Source organism: Anser brachyrhynchus, assembly GCF_964034855.1.
Source record: "Anser brachyrhynchus genome assembly, chromosome: 7".
In the NCBI taxonomy this organism is placed as follows: Eukaryota; Metazoa; Chordata; class Aves; order Anseriformes; family Anatidae; genus Anser; species Anser brachyrhynchus.
This window is the reverse complement of record NC_137701.1, coordinates 34800780-34813443: the sequence shown is the minus strand read 5'-3', so window position 1 is coordinate 34813443 and position 12664 is coordinate 34800780. Positions and strand designations below refer to the sequence as shown.

General features: G+C 39.6%; 1 protein-coding gene across 2 annotated transcripts in view; it reads left to right on the top strand.

The window, feature by feature from the left end:
* The window catches only part of TMEM163 (transmembrane protein 163), a 98370-nt gene that overhangs the window by 5897 nt on the left and 79809 nt on the right, over positions 1-12664 (top strand). The window lies entirely within an intron of this gene.

The window sequence follows — 12664 nt, the reverse complement described above, 5'->3', positions numbered from 1 at the left end:
CTTAATCCACTTGGGATTCATAGTTGGAACACTATAATAAACGGTAGTGAATTATAAGGGGGAAATATATCATTTTTCTTACACCAGCAGATAACCTAACACCATGTTAATGTGAAAGAGAAATACCAGCTTGTTTTTAATCCAGTGTTTTTCCGTAAGTTTCAAGACATTTGTTTATTTTACCTCTACACAAAGAATTTGAAAAACAAACAAAAAAATCTCTGTTTGGAAAAGTGAAATATATTTCTTTTATTTCAAAACAGGAAAAAATGCCACGTTGTGTAAATAAAGATATGTTTCAGTTCAGTGCAAAATCTTAAACCACCAGCATTCTTAACATAGTCAGCTGAGGAACACTACATTCTCATAATGACAAAAAGAAATGTGGAGTCTGGATCAAAACCTTTGCAATGGCACATTCTTTGTTTAAAAGAGGAAAAAGCAAGAATTACTGCATGTATATGTTTGTATAAGCAAAAGGAAAGCTCTGTCTAGGAGACAAGGCATCTAAGATGTCTCAAAACATCATTCTTCAGCTTGAAAAAGACACTTGCATTTTTTTTGGAAGCTGCAGCAGCATGTGTTTTATTATTCTAATCTGCAGCGTTCGACCTGCTGCTGGAAGTTGGTGTCAGCTCCCAGGAGAGATTATTAGAATCTGACCAAATGGTCTCTGAAACCCAAAATACATTACTTGGAGCGGTTTTTATGGAAACATAGGTACAACAGCTTGATTCAAAAAGCAGAGAAAAGAGCAGGAACACTTAAAAGCGGAGTCTAACACTAAAGAATTTGAGAACTAACAAGAAAGCAGGGCATCAGAGTTTCCATTTTGTTCTGCTTCATGAAAATGCAATAGTCTGTCTTTTGTACTGCAGCAACATAAAACTGTGTTTTAGAATAAATTTAATTCATTTCCTATTAACAATATAATTTTAGAAAATATTGAGACATAGCTTTATTTTAAGCTTATGTCAGATTTATAAGATATAAGTACAAAAACAGCAATTAAACCACCCTATTTCTTTTAAAAGGGTCTCTTTTTAAATTTTGTAATTTAGTTAGGTTATCTGCTAGCTTTTTTTTTTTTTTTTCCTTATTTGTGGCATTCTGGTAGGGTTTAGAAATCCTAACAACAACAGAAGGCAGATACAGTAGTCCCTGCCTTCATGTATATTGTGACTCAGGTGGAATGGATGGTCATTGAAAGACTGAAATCAGCTATGTTTATGGAATCTTTCCTCTTGGTCTGAAGGGATTAAATTTATGAAGAACGAAAGAGGAAGCAGCACACATACATTCAATTTGTAGGGGATCTCTTAATAAACAATTGACAGTTAACTTAAGTGCCACTGAAGTATTGCCAGGGCTTTTGGTATGCTTAATATTAAAACTTTTTAATCTGTGGAAAATGCAGTGGTTCTAGAATCATTTTGCTCCCCCATGTAATTTTGCAGTTGTGTTCAGTTTATTGTCTCACATCTCTTTTGCTGTCCTTTTAGCAGGTTTTTCTAGCCAATCCGTGATCTGGGAGACATGTCAGGTTCCCAGAGTTTGCTGCCTGTTTTATATAAATGACTGGTTGTCACCCTGGGGTGTCTGACACTGCCAATTCTTTGCAAACACCTGCTATTTAAAGTATCCCGTTTCCTTTTTACCTCGTCTGTAATGGTAAGGTGTTAGCAACATGGCCGTGATGTTCAGTGAGAAATGGGAACCTGCTGTGGTAATTGTCAGGCTACACTGACGTACTCTCACTACTCTTTCTGATTTCCTCATAAGGTCTTTATGCAAATTTCTGGCTTATACTCTTACAGGCCTCAAAATCCTTTCTTCTGAATGTATCTTACAATGCTGCTTTGCAGCTGTGCTGGATATGGTAAAGATACTGGGCCAGGGAATTGGCATTGCTTGGTAACTGCAGTTGAAGAAATGGGGCACCTGGGGGACGGGAAAAGTACTGAGGAAAGTGATACTTGTTGCACGGACTGTGTGCAGAGTGGGGAGGTGGTTCCCAAGCCTCCTTGTCCAACCAAGGATTTGTAACTAGACTTCCTTCCCTTTTTTTATGGCCTGTCCTGTCACTTGTGTGCTGCAGCTTGATTATGTCCAGCCTTTCAAAGACCAAAGTTGCTTCCCAAGCTATTTTTTGCAGCATTAGAGTGTGTCGGAATGGCTGCTCTTCACTGGTGTGAGACGTTTCCTTCCAGTGGGATTACAGTGCCCCAGCTGAACGCTGATCTTTTGCTTGGTAATACTGAAAGAGACTGATAAATCTCAAGTTGATCTGAATACATAAAGAAGTTCCTTATTTAGGTAATGATCTGTGGCACTTGAGGCTAGAGCTGCGCTGAACTCTGTGTGTTAGTCTTATTGTTAAAAAGGACATCTGGTCAAACTTTCTGGAAAGATCCATTCTTTCTTACTGTCAGGTATTTAATATACTTAATTTTACTGCAGAAACGCTGTGCTCTTAAAAGACCTTTTGGCAGCTTGAGCTGCTGTCTGTAAATACCACTTCCTGTCTGCAGAAGCACTGTGCGGTAATCCTCGTGGTCCCCCTAGCTCTGGGTGCTGTTGAAGGCATTGCTTGTCAGCACATGGTTGCACAAGGCTTCTATAAATCTTTATAGACTTCACTTTGTAAAATCCTTGATGTTAGCAGAGCCCTATGGTGCTGTCTTCAGTGGCTGTAAGTTAGGCTTGCTAAGGATCAGCTCTGTGTATTCTGACATTTGTGGGTTTTGTGCAACACGTCTATGTTCAGATACTAAGCAATACCTGACAGATAAGTTCATTTCCCTTTTCCTTTCTATATTGCCTGAAACATGCATGCTTGTAGAGTTCTCATCAAGAGTGTATTTTCATTTTTATAAAAACATAGTCATAAACTGAGACTGGGCATGATGAAAGTTACTAAAATCAGCATTAGGTTGCTGCTCAGCACCCCAAGTAAGTACTGGAATAATCACGTTAGCATAATTATTTCTTTCTGCTTCACAATAATACAAGAAAAGAATCATAGCATAGTAAAACATTTTTGTAATCTATGTATGTGTAGTATAATGGTGTGATCTAAATCATTTTGTAATAACAACTATAACTTCTCCTTCCTGTAGCTGCAGTGTTGTAGGTTCATCGTGAGCCTCGTTTCAATGTCATAATAGAGGATGAGGGATTATTACAGGTGGAATGGAACTTTTGTGTTTTGCAACCCATCGCTCTTAGTTTCTTGACATTTATGTTACTAAAACCTAATTTTGAAAAAAATACAAATATGTCTTTTGCTGTTATAGTTTATTTTCTACCCAACGAGCTAATCTCTGATCATATTACCAAAGCAGAAAACAAACTCATTCTGCCTGGTACTTCTTGTCCCGTTTAGACTTGTGATTCACAGAACGCGTTCTGTTCATTCATCTTTTGATTTGATTAGCTAAAATTGTTTCATAATGAATTGAGTGGTCATATCAATATGTCAAAACAACGCATAGACCAAATTCTGCGCTGCAAGCCCTCTTTGTAGCCAGAGATTAGTTCAGATTGTATGTCAGCTTTGTAAAGGGCAGTGGTCAGGGTGGGACTTGAGTCCCAGTGTGGTCAGAGCATGCCTGAATAGGCTCTGCATGTTAATGCACCACGGGAAAAGTTGACACTGGGCTATTTGCAAAATGCTGGGGAAATAGCAGCAGGTTGTGGAATCTGTCCCGATTGCTTGATGGACCACTTGTTTTAGACCACTGTAGATACACTTGAGGGTTGAGCTTTGTAGAAATAACTGAAAGCTTTAGTGCAAACGATATGTTTATGGTTTGAAGTTTTACCCTGGTAACTGTTTAGCCTGGTGTAATAAATATGCACTGTTTTTTTGAGAAGGTGAATTCTATTAATTTGCTTAGTGTTTCAGTTGCAAACTTGGTAGCTATAATTCTGTAAGTGGAAGTATTTTATAGAATTAGCTATTGGTCCATGGATAAGACATTGCAAGAAAATGCAGAGAAACTGATGTTCTGATTTTGTATGCAAAATCATTTGTGTTTAAACATGAATTCCTGAAAAATTGTTTGTTAAAGCAAACTTTCACATACTGGGATTAGAGAGGCATTTTGTTTGAAGTGGAGGGAAAATGAAGTTTTAGGATAGAGCTTGCTCTCAGACAGGAGGTTCATGCTACCTTAGACTCTACAGATATTCAAATGCCAAGAGACCTTAGAAAGTCTGGATCCAGGTTCACTTTCCTCATTCAAATGACTAAACTGAGCCAGAAAATCTCATTTTGGCTAGCTGTAGGACATGGATGCTGATTATTCTCCCCTATTACACTACTCCAGTGCAGTTCAAATGGAGTTACATGGGACAAACACTGAGCAAGTGAAGATGTTGTCCTCTGGAGGCTTGGATGTGGAGATATTGATGTCATCTGTCACTCCTCATCTCAGGCATACTACACACAACTGAGTTGGGGAATGACTGTATTAATTTATTAATGAATATATAATTTTCCCAGTGATCCATTCCTATTGTTGCTTGAGAAATTAAATATATGCAGACTTTGCCTCGTTTGCACAATACTTAGTATACCCTGGGTGCAGCTGTGAATAATAATACTAATAATGAATGTAGCTGAACGCTCATGATTCTGAGCCTCTTTGCTTTGGATATCCAATTCAACAGTCTTTAAAGGTCATTGAATTTCAGAAAAATGCCGGGCATTCAGAACTCAGGTTGGTTTAAGAGCGTCTCAGCTGGGCACCTAAACAGAATTCTCCAGGATCAGACCACATGGAAAGTCTTGGTCTTTGTGTTTTCTCTTCTGGGAGCTATAAAGCATTGCATTTCTCAGTCCTAAAAATCTGAATGTTTTTTCTTTTTTTTTCTTTTTTTTTTCTTCAGAAGAACATTTGTTGTGTGTTCAGAAAGTTCCATTTTAAGTCACAATGCCACGCAGAAACTTAAAATGAAGTAAAGGCTAAGTACAAAAGAGAACCGCTGTGTGATAGTATGCAGATCCCTCATTTTGCATACTTCTCAGGGCATTTAATTACATCATTTACAAAAAGACAGCTGCTTCAGGGTTGTAGTCTCACAGAAGCGTTAATGAAATATAGGATTTAAATTCCCAAGGTAGATTTCTGATATTGGTGACATTTGTGCAGCCTTATTGTCCTCCTTATGACTGTATCACTACCGTTGAAAACAGAGCTTGGCCTTATATCGTATTATACCTAAGATCTAAAGGACAAAAACCAAATTGCCTGTGCAGCACTGGCAGAAGAGAGTCTTGTATAGGTCAGTCTGTACTTAGTAACGGCAAAATACAATTTTCATTCACTGAAAATGAAATGAGAAGCCAGTAAGGGCCTGTCTTTTTTTAGGCACACAAAACTCTAAGTGACTTTCTTGGTAGGAGAAAATAGCATATGGGTGTCAAGTTCAAGACTGATGACTGCTGAACAGAAGTATGGGTCTAAAATCTGCAGTGCTTCACACGTCATGAAATCTTTTACTGAGCTGACGGGCTAAATGATGACAGAAGTCTGTGAAATCTAGAGTAGCATAGAGGCAGTAGATGATCTGTATCTATATATTTAAACAGTAAAGAAAAGTTAAAAATCGTTGCTGTGGTGAAAGTTTATTAAAACAACTGAATTCATTTTTAAATGCTGACCTTTAAAATATGAGAGCCTGTTGTATTTTTGTATTATAATACTGAAGCTTAATCATTCCTTGATCTATATGGTGATTCCTTCCTGATGAGAGAAGGTGATCCCAAAGAATTTTGAAATTAAAATTGGGTGGTGATATTGAGGGAAAGCTAGCATTATAACATCATTTCATATAGAATAGGAATCCTCAGGTATGTTAAATCTAAGCTCTGTAGTGTAAAAGTTATAATCACAATTCTGTTCCCTATCCTTTTATTTTTCCTTGCTGAGATTCAGAGTTTTGTTGTGCAAGACTCTGAAGTAAGTCTGGGCAATATCTAGTCCTGTAAGAACTATAATAGTTGTTAACTTCTATTATATTATATAAAGCTTATACCATACAAAATACCTTTATATATAATATACATATTCTAATATATATTATTCCCTTATATTCCCTATATAATATTCCCTTCTAGTACCTAAAGGAGGCCTGTGGGAAAGCAGGAGAGGGACTCTTTGTCAGGGAGTGTAGTGATAGGACAAGGAATAATGGTTTTAAACTGAAAAAGGGTAGATTTAGGTTAGATATTTGGAAGAGATTATTTACTGTGATGGTTGTGAGGCCCCGGACCAGGTTGCCCAGAGAAGCTGTGGCTGCCCCATCACTGGAAATGTTCAAGGCCAGGCTGGATGGGGCTTTGGGCAACCTGGGCTGGTGGGAGGTGTCCCTGCCATGGCAGGGGGTTGGAACTGGATGGGCTTTAAGGCCCCTTCCAACCCAAACCATTCTGTGATTCTATGTTTTTATATAATATTGTGAATATATTTTTGTATTGTGAGATTTTAGGCACTTGAAATTCAGCCCTGAGTTCTGCTGTCGGAGTTCTGCTGGGTTTCCATTACAGGCAGCTTTGTGTTTGATGATTCAGAGTTTCCAATTAGGTGAATGCAGCTGGGTGGCAAGGTACAATGTACAGATGAGTAAGGTAAACAACAAGGCAGTGGTCAGTAATTGGGCTCATGTCGGGCATCCTGCTCATAGCCCTCAGAGAATTATTCTGTGCTGTTAGAGGTAGGTGTAGATGGAGACTGTTTTGTGAATGGGAAGGGATTAACTGAATGCTTAATGGGGTGGGTTGTAGGCTCACCAGTTGGTGAAGGCTGGCCAGTGTGGGAATGATGTGCCCTACAGCCATCCCTAGCCTGAAGCAGAAGAAAAATACGTGTTTTGCCTGAAAGTAAACAAAAATATTTAGAAAAAGAATGGATATTAGGTTTATTGCATGTGATCAGTATTAACCATTGTATATAAAAACCTCTGACTTTTTTTTTTGTGCGTGTGTGTGTAAAATGTAGTTTAAACAATCCTCTAGTACAAGTCTGAATTGCTGCTCTGGCTTTTTTAGGCACATCACGTAGACAAGTGGTTATATACCTGCCCTTGAAGAAACATGACTGCAGTCTTAAAAGTCAAATGTATTTTCAATCAATCGACGTAGTATCGGTTCCCCACAGTAGTAACTCGGTTATCACGCACTTAGCCATTGTGCAGGGGCATGAACGTGTTAGCAGACTGCTTTACGAACGCCTGATGTACCAGCAGAACTTGCTTTTCATAAATCATGAGGATTCTTCTCTGCCCCCCTCAATTAAAAACCTGCTTCTTTGCTTATTGACAATGACGAACTTGTAACTCTTTGTATCTGGAACTGAAAATCAAGAGTAATGAAAGAAAACAGGTGTTTAATATTCATTGTGCGTTATCACTTCATTGTTTGACGTTTGCAAGGTCATAAGTCACTACTGAGGTATGACAAACTGCTTGGGCAGCAGGGAAAGGGATGGGTAGCATGGCTTTCTTTAGGTTTTCTTTACTTCTGCCAGAAATTTTTAAAAAAGAGATATTTTAACTTGGTAGACAACAAAATGTAAAACTTGTACAGGATTTGAACTGTTAAATAACTACTGGTTTGCTTTACTGGGGAGGTTGGTAGCGCTTGGTGTTTACTTCTTGGCACCCGCTCGCTGGGATTTTTCAGTAAGAGTGCTTGAGGTCCTTTTGCTGAAGGTCTGGAGCCCGTTAGGTTTTAATACTTTTCAGGACAGATTTTCATTTCCAGATGACTCACCTCATTTTGATATGCCTGCACTGTAGGAGGAGCTTAATACCAGTGAAATAATCACATAAATAATGTCTGCTGCTTTACAATGCAGCGTCGCTCCCAGCAGCTCTATTTACCACGTCCCGGCAGAAACCCTGCGGGCTGGCTGACAAACGTGTTTCCAGTGCCAGCACCGGGGGGAAAGGGGTGCCTCGGGTGGGCTGGGTGGTGGTGGTGGAGAAACTCGCTTATAGCAAAGGGTGGTGTGCCCCTCCTGGGGCTAATTACCCAGGATTAAGTTCAGGACACTTTTGTTTCTGAAAATACCAGCAAGAGCATAAAACTAATGTCCGAGGTACTCCTGTTTGTTACCTGCTATACACTTTTTAAGGAAAGGCAAGTTAATACTAATCTTGTGAAAAATCCAGTTTGATAAATTAATCTAGTATTTCATTTGAAAAAAAAAAAACCCAAACGTGTTATTTATCACTGTAGGTGATAAACTGTAATTGAGCCCCACTATGCTCTGTTAAACTGCTGGGCTATTTCAGTGTAGTAGTAGATGCATTTCTGGCACATTGCAAACAATCTGTGTGTGGTTTGGTTCAACTATTGTCATACCTTATAGAAAATGTTACACAAACATTAGTCTAAAAAATAGGCAAAAATACATTTTTTTTTTTTTTTATCCATTGAGGTAATGTTGCTTTGAGGGGTAAGGGTCTACAGTTCTGATCTCTGTTTTACATTCCCAGATTTTGATAGCCTGTCAAGCAACTGCAGTGTCAGTTGGTCAAATAGCTCAGGTTGAAAGCTGGATAGACTTTGATGCTTTGCATTAAAAGGGCAGTACTACTGGGTCAAATTAGTTTTGTTCAAATAAGGATTATCTTAAATCTTCGGCAAAGATTGAAGCCTAATGTCTGGAGATAAGGCAAGGCACGATAACTCTTATTAAAACACTAACCTTCATTTGCAAATTAGCCTTCTCTGGGGAAAAAAAAAAGCATAAAGGGCTCCTGTGTATCTCCTCTGACTTTCCTGTATGACCTGTTACTGTCTTGTTTTCTCTGCACGTGCAGAAAAAGGGAAAGAAATGCTCAACTTCGGAGTGAGAAGAAGCTGATTAGTCAGTGCTAAGTCAAAGAAGAGTGACCAGAAATAAGCAGCTGGTATTTTGCTAGACATAAAAACTGCAGAGGAAGGGGGATAGTCTGACAAGTAACATAAAAATAGTTAGTCAAGAGGCACAGTGCCTTCCAGGAACTGCTGCAAAATAAGGGGCTTGTGGTACCTGCATCACAAACTCTGCCTTTCTGGAGAGATCTCTGGGCCATTTTCAAGCTGGGTGCAATGCTGAGAACGTGAGTAAGACCTACTGCAGAACTGGATCCTCAGCTGAATCCTAAATGAAGTTTTCTCATCAGGTCTGAAGTCTCTGTGTCTTCTGCTGTTAAAGATTATGCGTCAGGGAACTGTTACGTATAATGTATCTTTTCAATATGTCAAGGTGAAGGAAATGTACCTTTCAGTACATTGTCCTCAGATCACATTTTTTAAAGAAATGTATCAGTGACCAAAAGATAACAGTATTTCTCCAGGCTCTGAAAAGGAATACTCTCAAATTTTAGAGGCAAGATCTATTATCAGTCAGTGGGAGATTTAATAGGGTGCAAATGCAGCCTGTATTTTCAGCTAGGATCTGTAGCTGGGCGAAATAAAAGTAGTTCCTTGAGTTCCTGTTCTGGTAGGCCTGATAGACAGCTTTGGTTGAGATGGCATGGAAATACTGAAGTTCAAATTGGAAAGGAGTTACTCAGAAGTAGTATTTTGTGGAAATTGCCTATTTTACTGTGATTGAAAGAATGATTTGTGATCCTGCCATGGTACGAATACACTCTCAAAGCAATGAATGGCTTCAGATATATAATAGCAGGTTGGTGCTTGGCACAGTAAAATTCACATTTAGTGTAAATGGAGTTAATCACAGAAAAGTGTTTCTAACTGATCCATGGAAAACATCGGGCAGAGCGAGTAACCAGCATCAGGCCTGACTAGCGCTAGGCAAGCCAGTGGCAAAACCGCTAGTGATTTTGGTGGTAAAAGTGGTGGTTCCTAACTCCATGGCTAATGATTGATTGCAGGGGTACAAGATCGCTTCCTAACTGCTTGGCTGAGGAGTCACGAGCAAACTGCTAAGCAGCACGGGCAGCCCGAACTAGCAGGGTTTGATGTTGATCCGTTTGTATGTGCGTAAGTGCATGCTGCTGGGGGTACAGGAAGGCAGACGAAAGGCATCGGCCTCAGCTTGTTCTGTAAGCCAGTGAGCGAGGGCTGGATGTAGCCTGCAGGACCGCTGTCTGCCTCCCCACTTGACAGACCCCGCTGTTAACATATAGCAGGCTATAATGCCTAACTGTGTGGAACTAATCGTACCCAAAAGGGCCCATTCGCTTGTTCTTCTTTGTGGCACAGTAGAAACTGATAATAAACTGCGTATCCTTTTTATTTAGCATGACTTGGTATTTCTGTGTGTAATTAACTGCAACAGGAGAAGGAGAGATTATTTAACAATCCTCTCGCTAGACATGGAAAAAATAGGACAGCAAATTAATTTTTATAGATTGTTAGTTAAAGAGGTAAAATTCATTATGTCCCTTTTACTGTGTGAGTTCAGATTGCGTGAAGACCTTTGTTACTGCTGGTGCGTGTGGTTTTACGAATAAAAAAAATTTGCTATTGAGATGTGGGCAGCAAAATGATGCAATCTGGTGATTTTTGAATCCTGGTGAATGCTTGGGCGAACAGTACTCAAAGGGAGTTTCCCTGCCATTCTCCCACCAAAGGATGCTCGTAGGGTTATCATATGTACATTTCCCTGCTGAGAAGCATCTGGTGGATGAAAATAAGGCTTGGATTTAAGGAATAATGTGGCAAGTAATGTTTAATGGCTTATGGGATCTTTGGGCTTAAAATCTCCTAAATATAATTTACAGGGGCAGATCTTCAGCTGGAGAAAATACGCATAGGTTTGACTTGCATGGCTTTATGTCAGTCTGAAATAGATAAGCATCCAACACTAAAACGTATGGCAAAGGATGGGATGAACTTATATTAGGTGACGTGTTTTCAAACTTATTTATCCTTCTGGCATTTTCTTGTTCTTTTAGTGGTTAGACTTGCTTTCCATCCTTTATTTTTTGGTGAGGGAATATTTGCTTAAGACAGCCTGCTTAAACTTCCACAAGCGTTTTTAAAGGCTGAGGAAGAAAGGTGAATTAACACTAACTCAGATCCTGTCGGGTTCACAGGGTTTTGGCTGAGATTTTGCTTGAGGGACTATTCTGATTCTGGTCATAGCCCAGGCTTTCTTCGTAGCCTTGGGAAAATGATTTTGCTGCTGTAAGCTTCTTCTCCATCTGCACACATCAGGTTTTGATCCATAAAAAAAGTAAATGAATTTTCTGCCCCAAACCGGAGTGTTGTGCTGTATAGTAGTTGACGTGTTTATGTGCATCGTGAGTCTTCTATAGTGAAAACTGGCTCTGAATTTTGTATTTTGAGCTGTGGGCAGGCATTGCAGACTTCTTTGTCTCAGCCCTGGACCTACTGATTTGTGGGATATTTCAAAGTGACAGAATTTGTTAGGCTGCAGTGGTTTGGATATATGTGACTCGCACACAGGGCAGCCACCATACAGCTGAGCGAGGTTTTTATGGAGAAGCGCGTGGTTTTGCCCCAAACTTGGAGAGGGATCACGCTGCTATTAGAGCTGCCTGATGTGTTCAGAGTGTAAAACTTGTTGTTGGCGTGGTTTCCAGCGTTCGTGGCTGCTGAGCAGTTTGTCACCAGCAACAGTGAATGTTACGCCTGATCCGCTGGAGCTGTGTGCTGCTACCAGGAGGGAAGCGTTGCTTGATAAAATCCCGCTGTTCATTAAGGCACCTGGACCTGGAGAACAGACAGGGGAAAGTGTGAATTTCTGATGTGCGCCACGGCTGGCTAGCTAGAGAGAAGTGCAAGAATATGAGACAGCATGTGAAAATCGCTGTACCAAACTATTTACTTAGGGGCTTGGACTTTCTGCCTCTCCCCTAGCTTTGTTAGACAGTAGAGAGATGTAAATGTTATTAATATGACTTTTTTAGTGCTGGGAGAACTGCGTTTCTTCTGTCACTCTCATTACTAGTTTTGTAACAGTTTTAATTAGTCAGATTTTTGGAAAGAACTTTTTACAACTTAAACCTGCTAACAAATGAGTACTGTAGAGAAATAAAGGAAGATGGGAGAATGCTGGGAAATACTTGCCTTGAATTCTGTGTGTACAAATTTTTTGACAGCAAGGAAGAGATCTGATGGAGGTTGGCAGCTTAAAAACTTCTTAAGTGTCTTTGAGCAGCAAGTAAGATGTCCTTAGTCCATTGACAGGAATGCATTAGTGAGACTTTGAATATTTACTTCCAGGAAAGAACCTTTTTATTTATTTATTAAACTCTGTTTGACCCGAAGTTCTGTGTAATTTGTCTATTCAGCACAAGTCTGATGTTATTCTTTTGCAGGGCTATGCTAGGTTTGCTACTTTTACTTTTTTTTGGGGTGAGAAAAACTGAGCCTGAAGATAGGACGTTTCTGTAGGAAAACTCCTCAGTTCAAAAGTGAGGTTTGAAAACTGCATCAAAAGTATGGCTGGATTCCACGAGGTTACAAAATGGTTTGTCCTTTTATTTATGTATTTATTTCTTCCCCAGGAGTTGAACAGGCATTTTTAAGAGGCATTTGGGTAATGCTCTTAATGATCTGTTTTAACTTTGTGTCAGCCCTGGAGTGGTGGGATGGTTGGACTTGGTGGTCTTTGTAGGTCCTCTCCTACTGCTACTCTTCTATTTCTTTTTGGGTTTGGCTGGCTCAGGTGTG